Source organism: Gobius niger (genome assembly GCF_951799975.1).
Source record: "Gobius niger genome assembly, chromosome: 9".
Lineage (NCBI taxonomy): Eukaryota > Metazoa > Chordata > Actinopteri > Gobiiformes > Gobiidae > Gobius > Gobius niger.
The window spans coordinates 9,079,096-9,086,409 of NC_136860.1; positions in this window are offsets into that span (position 1 = coordinate 9,079,096).

A 7,314-nucleotide genomic window follows, 5' to 3' on the forward strand; every position below is an offset into this window, starting at 1 on the left:
TTTGAATTCGGAAGATAATTGTCTTATTGAATAATCGCCATCAAAAATGTTTTTGTTAAATAAATTTATTCTATATTAAATATAGATTTTTGTTGACTTTTTCATTGTGTTGAGCCTCTTTTGATGTGACACACTTCACTTAAAGAGGGGGTATTATGCTTTTTTCAATCACATAGCACCAGTCTATATCACACTACAATGATGACGAAACCTTCTGTTGGTCTGTAAATGCAGTAAATTAGAATAACTGCCTTGTATAAAATTGCTCTTTCAAAATGGCTGTAGTGAATGTCTTGAAATAGGCCTCTGTCTCTTTAAGAACCTCTGAGCCTTTCCGACACGCCCCCTCCACACGCTGTCTGTGGCATCAGTGGGGAGGGGGTTCTGCTGAGGAGCAGTGGTTGGTTACTCGGCTGGTGACGAAAGCTCGGAGGCGTCTCCAGGAGGTGGGGGCGTTCCTAGGAGGACTCAGGCAAACCTATCCCTAAAATGGCCGCCATCAGAGTTTTTACAGATTACTCAAAAATATGTGAATGTGCCAAGGCAACACTTCAGGCATGTTTTTAATGAGGGAATGACCTAATAACATGATGTAAAGCTTGGAAAAGTCGATTTTGCATAATACCCCCCCTTTAAAGGCCCTTGACCTGATTTATTACAAACAATGAGAGAGGGAGCGAGTAGATTACATTAATAGTTGTGTCTGAACTCAGTTACTAATACATTCCTAACTTCCAAATTCTTTTCACAGACATTCTAACAAACTAGTCAGCAACTTTACAATACACTCAAGGAGGAAAACACCAATTTAATTTCAATAAAATATATTTTAGAAAGTCCTTCGTTTTGGCACAATTCGTTTATTAACTTTTAATAGCCCTTGGAAACCCTGTTTTAAGATCTTTAAGACAATATTTCTCATCTCTATATTAACATCGTTACTCCTTGGCTCTTTATTTTATATAGTGTGGTCTTCATAGAAAAATGACTTGACTGGTTTTAACAACCCACCAAATGAGGATTGAGGAGCCAGTGCCTTTGATGGAGGGTGGGCTGTGGCTTCAGCACCACGGACAGCGACACTCCCCTCCTCCTCCTGCTCTTCCTGCTTCTGCTGCTTTGATGAAGCCCAAATGTTTTCGGCTCACGATGAGCAGATAGATATATGTGTGGAAACAGCGCCCTCTGCTGGTTCAATTCAAATACTGTTAGATTTCTATTTTGTGTTGGAGCTGAGTGGTTAACGCTCTGACCTTACAGCAAGACAGTCCTAGACCTGAGAGGCAGTGGCTCAGGACTAACCCTTTATCTATGCACTTTCTTTGCTCTTTCATTCATTGAAATAATCTAAAACGACAGTGGGTCTGATATATACGCGCTGAAAAACATGTTTATGAACAAATCTTGTGCCACAACTAATAAAAAGAGGCTGTTCGGAGGAGGAGTTCTGGGTAAAATCTTTTCACAATTAGGATCCGGTTTGAACCGTTCCCCTTAAAGAGCTGGTCGGTCATGAATGTCACATCTCTACCACCTGGATGTGACTAACTGTTCTGATCTGGGCGGCTGCAGTTGTTCAGGTCTAGGTTAAGCAAAAGTGTGAGATCAGCTGATTAAATGAACATGCTGAATGACCCGGTTATTCCATCAATGGATTTCTTCTCCCCTGGTTAGACGGGCTTATTCCAAGATGACAACGCCAGGATTCATGGGGCTCACATTGTGATCTTAACCCCATTGAGGATCTCTGGGATGTCTTCAAGTAATAATATGTTCAAACACATCATATCCGCCATCTCCCAATCGGGACAGTTATCCAGGAGGGCTTTTATTGCTTTCACAAACCTGGAACATCACGCTGAAGAAGTCAGACTGCAGGTGGCGCTATTCACCGGCAGAAAGCCAGGGCCAAAACCTGTATAAAGCAGATAAGACATGTCACAGCAGCATCACGTGACCGCTCTGAGGAAAAATGCAGGAAGTGAGTCAGGTATGAGAACATTCTTGTCTGAAAATGTTACTTTAGAAAATAAAAAGAAATGAAAACACTAAAAACAATCCGAAGGAAAATTCAACACAAATATAACTAAACCCCCCAACTAAAGTTTGATAAACATATCAAGAAAATCTCACAGACAATACAAAGAAATTCAAATTGTTTTAAGTTAATTAGACATTATATTCCAAACCAGGCTGCCCTCTTGTACATGCACGCTATGATATTTTCACATATATCATACTGTATGACGGCATGGGCACAGGCCACTCCCAAAGTCACTAAACGTATTGGATCATTATACAATCAAGCAATAAAAATCATGGACAAAAAACCAACCCGTTACCATCACTGCAATGTTCTCGAGAAGCATAAACCGCTAAGCTTGGAAAACTTTGGCAAGTTGTGTTTTCTCAAACGAATATTCAAATGTGTCAATAATCTTGCACCCGAGCCACTCATTTATACAGAGACAAAACAGTAACAGAGTCACCAGAGGCTCAATCAATCACAACTGTACCATTCCATACCGGAAAACTGCATTTGGTCAGTCTGCCATTTCGTTCTCTGGTCCGAAGCTGTGGAACTCACTACCCGGAGAACTTAAAACCACATCTGAGTTTAAAATGTTCACTTCTAGGGTTACGTCCTGGCTAAAAACAAACCAAAGCTGTACCCATTTGTAAATAGCACTGAGTCTGTGTGAACGTAGGTGTGAGTGTACACAGTGTGTATGAGTGCGACTGACAAAGTTTCATACAAATGTTGTATTTATGTATTTTATTATTGTAAACTGTGTAGAAAGGCCCAACCAGGGACATGAGCTGCGAACTAGCTCTAGCTACAAGCTCTTCATGCATCAGCTGCAAATATTAATTGTAACTATGTTGATTGTATCGTCCCTGATAAATAAATAAATAAAATAAAATAAAACCACCCTAAGAAGTCCAGTTACTTGAAAAAAGTCACCAAATCAGACTGTTGATATCATCTTTATTGTTATTGGTCATTTGGGTACAGGAAAAAAAATCTCAGATCCTTCGCTTCCTTTATGGAGACGGATTAGCGACACACACCTGATCTCGGGTCGGACTCAAGAGAAACAAAATCCATTCACGAAATGATGACGTATGATTCTCCCATATTCACGCAAAAAACAACACACAGGAAAATACCACACACCTCATGTTTACAAGTCACACCCCGAGTGTGGCGCTCCCGTGTCGCATCTCCACAGGTCGCTTCATACGCGGCAAAAAATCCACGGCGAAATTAAAGTGACCTCAATTTGCAAATGGAGGAGTCGTTTGTTTGTTTTTTGTTTTTCTGGAAGTTTGTGGGCCAATATTTTTTGTCATGTGACTGGCATTGGTATTAAAGCGAGACACGGCAGGTGAATGTAAGGAGAGATTATTTTCAAACCTTTGTGATAAGATTCCTGATCAAAATGTGTTACAAGTTTACTTTCATTTTACGTCTTCATATCAAAATAAGACATTTTGCGAGTCTGTCACGATAATTGCTTTATCGGCTCATCCTTCAATAAATCAAAGATAAACAATATATTTTTTGAGCTTAATATTAATATTTATCCTCTTTCTGTATTTCAAGGGTGTCCAAACTACGGCCCATAAAAATAATCACATTTTTGTTTTTTTATATATAATTTAATATACGTAAAATAAACGAAAATACATTAATAGAAAGCTGTGATGAAGGTTTTTGTTTTATTTACTTTAAGCATATTCAATTAAAAAGCATAGTTTACATTTTATTGAATTTGCTAACTTTAATACAATAGAGGTATTAACTGAGTGCGGCTCGGTTTCTCTATGTGGCCCTCAGTAAAAAAAGTTCGGACATCTCTGCTGTATTTATTTGCAGTTTTTTTTCCTATGTAATCCTGTAATTTTCACTCAGTAGAGAAGTTTCAACTTGCATGACATGTTTGTGTGATTTAAAATGTGATTGGGAACATTTAGAAGTAAAGTTTATTTGCACAATATATAAAATTATGTTATCGTGACACCTGTATTCCAGTATTATTAGGGCCCCAAATCTGATATGTAAATCTTTTTCTTTAAGAATAGCTAAAATTGCCAATGTTTTCTGGCACAAAAACTTAATGATGAATGTATGGTTATATTTGTCCCAAAGATTTATTCAGAGAGGATTTTGGATCTCTTGTTTAGTTTTTGAAGAAGCAAGTTTCTGTTTTTGCGTTCAAAATAAGTCAATAAATCAGGCTCGGACTTACTTAAAAATCCCTCTGAAACAAAAACTCCAAAATATTGTTAAAAGCCTGGAAAGTGTGGAGTCTGTAGGAGCGACTAAGGTGGAGATGTTGTTGCAAGAGTGGAATGAAAACCTCATTTGGAGAAAACAGGCTTTAAAGTTTTGTAATGCATGAGTAGTTTTTTGGGGGGGTTTGGTATCTTCCACAAAGGATGATTACTGTTTAAGAAGATGAGCGTTTTTACAATCAGGCATTTTAAAACCTGGAGAATCTCTGTTTTCACCTGCCACATCTCACCTTTAAACTCCAATTGAAACAGTCCAAGTTCAAAAAATGCTGAAATGTAGACGAACTATGATCTAACAAGTAAACACATTTCAACTCATTAAAACAACCCAACATCCTGAATTCAAGTCACTTTAACTCATATTTTCGAACTTTTGCAGGGTATTTGAGGCAATAAAACACGGCGTGTAACAGCAAACCGGCTTTCTGGAGAATGATAAATAACTCTGAAGATAAAAAAAAAAAAAAGTGCTGTTACGGTAGCCCCAAAAGTCAGTTCATGTCACGTCGTTAGCATCATTAGCCGCGTTAGCACGGTTAGCATTTTTCGTAAATCCGAGGGGGGGAGGGGGGAGTTTTCGCACAAGTACACGTTGGGGGTGGGGGGAAGTCAGCATGCTCACAAAAACTCACAAATATGAATGTCTTCTTACAATATGTTTCCCGAAAAAGTACAATTTTACACAACGAATGCACAAGAGACACCCGGAAGAAAGAAAGAAAGAAATCGTCGTAAAAATAAATAGTTAAATAAAAATGTTTAAAAAAAATCCTTCCGGGTGGGCCGCGGTGAGTCCACTCAGTAACGACAGCCTATAAGAAGAGTTCATCTCCACTCGCACGCACGTGTAGCACCGCAGTCGCACGTTTTACAATAGTATTACGAGAAACGGTATGGGACGGATGTATACGAGGGTTCCACCGCTGAGGAGGCTGCGCTCAGGCCAGGGCCGGACACCACATCTGGATTTGAAATGCAGGAACGCCGTTAGCAACATCTGAGCCTATTGCTATAAATGCGTACATCTGTTAGCTAACAGCTTTCCTGTTGGAATTGAACGTTCTATCCCCATACAAATGAATGAAGAAGCCAGGCCCTCTGCTAAAGTATGGCGAGGTATGACATGTCTGTTTCATTATATCATTTCTGTACCATTAAAATATGATCAGATGCCATTGGACGTGTATCCGACCCAACGAAAAGCAGAAACTTCACTGAGTGTGATGCAGCATTTAGCTCTGAGGACATTATCACATGCTTATTCTCATCTAAAGTCAAATCTCACAAGGTCTGGACCTTTATTAATGATTTCTAACTAAGCTTTGACCTCACCTAAATGTGGTCGACAAGTTGGCAATAGCTGGAAACATCTGGATCGCTCAGAATTAGCAATGTTTGATGGCTAACGCTAATCGCTATAGGAAAAATACAAGTCAACTGGGGCTCAAAAAGATTAATTCTAAGCCCATTTTGCATTTCAGGGCTGGCATTTATTTATACTCACAATTTATACCCTTAATTGTCCTCCTGAAATAGTTTTTTTTGTCGATATATTGGTGAAGAAAATAAAAGGACTGACTTTAGCTTGACCGGCCTATACCTGATTTTCTTTCTAGCTGTGGCATAAAATTGTTCTCCAGTGTTTTGTAAATACAATCTGTGATTCTAATTGCAAAAACCTTTAGATCGATAGTGACAAGCAGCTTTGTTGTTTGTCTCTTTTTTGTCAATCTCCCTGACAGAAAACGCTATTTTTGCAGTTGGTAATCAAACCGTGGATTTGAATGAGGACCTTATTTAACTAAATTATTATTACTTATTCAATTGTTGACTTCGTTTTTAGAAGTTTCAACCTCCGCAAAGGTATTTTTGATTGCCGTGCAAAAAAATGAAGCTAGCAGCAGCATGCTAATGCTAGCGGCAACTAATTAAGGCTGGGACAGAAAGTATGAGTAATACAATAATACTGGCCACTGTTGAAGGTCTCAGTGTTTGTGATTTAGTTTATACCAGATTTAACATATTTGTAATGCTCAAGTAGTAATGATCAGATTGCTTAGCTAGCGTTGTGAGTTGCTAATATTCATGTAAGCTAATAGCCTAAGTTATGTTGGATATTTAGAAAGAAAAGTCCAATGATCCTAATGTAATGATTTTCACTCACAGCAAGCCAATTTTTAGAATGTCTCAGTACATCGGTAGATGCGCAAACCCGCGGTATCGGCTTCGGGAAAAAAACCTGGATTGGTGCATCTCTAATTAGGACCACAGCTAACTATGCTAACTATGCTAACAGCTAACTACTAACTGATCCGCTTCCTCTTTCATTGTTTGTTAACAGAAAAAACAGGTATAAGGCCTTTAAATAGTGATGGAGTAATGTGATAGTCGACTAGTTTGGGCAATCCCTAGAAAATGCGAACATGTCCTTTCTGCCATCTAATTCAGTTCTCATAGGATTGCTTGATTGGTCCAGAAACAGCGAAGTAAACCTTAACCTTGACCTGAATTATCCGCAAATTCCACAAACGCAAATGCAGTGTAGCGGACTTGGCCTGAGAGCAGGAAACCAGACTTACAAAACACTCCGTAACACCCCCCCAGTTGGCAATAACATCAACATATGTTAGGCTATATAATATGTACTATGTCATCATTGGCAGCATACAAAAATAAAAGGAGTTGCTCTGGTGCATATTTTCAATCGTCTGCATTTTGTTCTGACGCAAAATGGAAGGAGTTACACTCGAGAAAATTCATTAAACGAAACATCCTCAGTTAGGTGGAAAAAGGGACACTTTCAGTCAACATCATGTCATTTTTCGGAGTGTAATTCAAACATCTCGAACTTCTCTTTTAAAATGAGCCGGTTTATATCTATCTAATGTCATCTACCGCAGCGGCTCCACGGTAGACTCGGCGAGCTTGTTCAGCGAGCCTGGATTATGCATATATGGAATCTGTTCTTTTAAAAAAAAAAGGAATAAAAGAGAGAGAATAACAGACGCATAGAAA